Source organism: Nomascus leucogenys, chromosome X (assembly GCF_006542625.1).
Source record: "Nomascus leucogenys isolate Asia chromosome X, Asia_NLE_v1, whole genome shotgun sequence".
NCBI lineage: Eukaryota > Metazoa > Chordata > Mammalia > Primates > Hylobatidae > Nomascus > Nomascus leucogenys.
This window is the reverse complement of record NC_044406.1, coordinates 108561101-108562379: the sequence shown is the minus strand read 5'-3', so window position 1 is coordinate 108562379 and position 1279 is coordinate 108561101.

Genomic DNA, 1279 nt, shown 5'->3' with positions numbered 1-1279 from the left:
GAATCAAAGCATTTCACTACAAAAATTCAACAAATCACAGAGACAGCAAAATTAGCCAAACCATTTCTGAAACCATGTTCTTCAAAGAACAAACAAAGATGAGTTTTAGAGCCGTACGTTTTTAGTTTGAACTACTAAAAACTTCAAAGGAGCTATTTAGAAAAAAGAGGAGAAGGGAAACAAAAAAAATTATAATAGAAACCAAAAGGAATTGATAATACATGCATATAAAAGTTAAGGTTGTATTTGTTGTGAGTTGTTAGGGGCAGAGGTGGGGTAGGGAAGAGGATTAAACCAACAACCCCAGTAGTGAGACTAAAACTTTAGGAATGCCTTCTGATTAGATTATCTACCTGAAAAACAGGAGCATTTAGCTCCTACTTAGGGCAAAGAAGAATATGGTATAATTGCATCCTTAATGAAAGAACAAAAGAGGATGAGAGAATCAAAAGATGATATAACATTTGAAGAATTCCCAAGTGGTGGTTTAGAGACTGAACTCATGGCAACCCACAAAAGCTGCTTGGAAAATCTTTCTGGCGCTACATTTCTACAATTATCTCCAATAGGCTGGTAATAGTACTGACTGTGGGACAAGAAACCTAGATTTCACACTCAGCTTCGTCACTACTAAATGATTGAAATAGGTCTGTTCACTTCCCTTCTTTGGGATAATTTACCCTATGTGTAAAAGGATGGTTTTCAATTCATGGACCAGATGATCACTAAGGTTTCTTTTTTCTTTTCCTTTTTTTTTTTTTTTTTTTTTTTTTTTTTTTTTTTTGAGACAGAATCTCGTTCTGTTGCCCAGGCTGGAGTGCAGTGGCATGGTCTTTGCTCACTGCAATCTCTGCCTCCTGGGTTCAAGTGATTCTCCTGCCTCAGCCTCCCAAGTAGCAGGGGTTACAGGTGCCTGCCACCATGCCTGGCTAATATTTTGTATTTTTAGTAGAGATGGGGTTTCACCACGTTGGCCAGGCTGGTCTCTAACTCCTCACCTCATGATCCGCCCGCCTTGGCCTCCCAAAGCACTGGGATTACAGGTGTGAGCCACTGCGCCTGGCCTGATACCTAAGGTTTCTTACACTGCTATAATTATCTAATTTATTGAGGAACATCATGACAATAATGATGATAGCTACCATTTATTGCCTGCTTATTATGTGATATGGAGTGTTTAAAATGCTTCATATGAATCATTTAGTGATCATTACACAGTGAGGTAGAAATTATTATAACCACTATTGGTTATAATAGTGAAGTATCTCTGATACCTCAG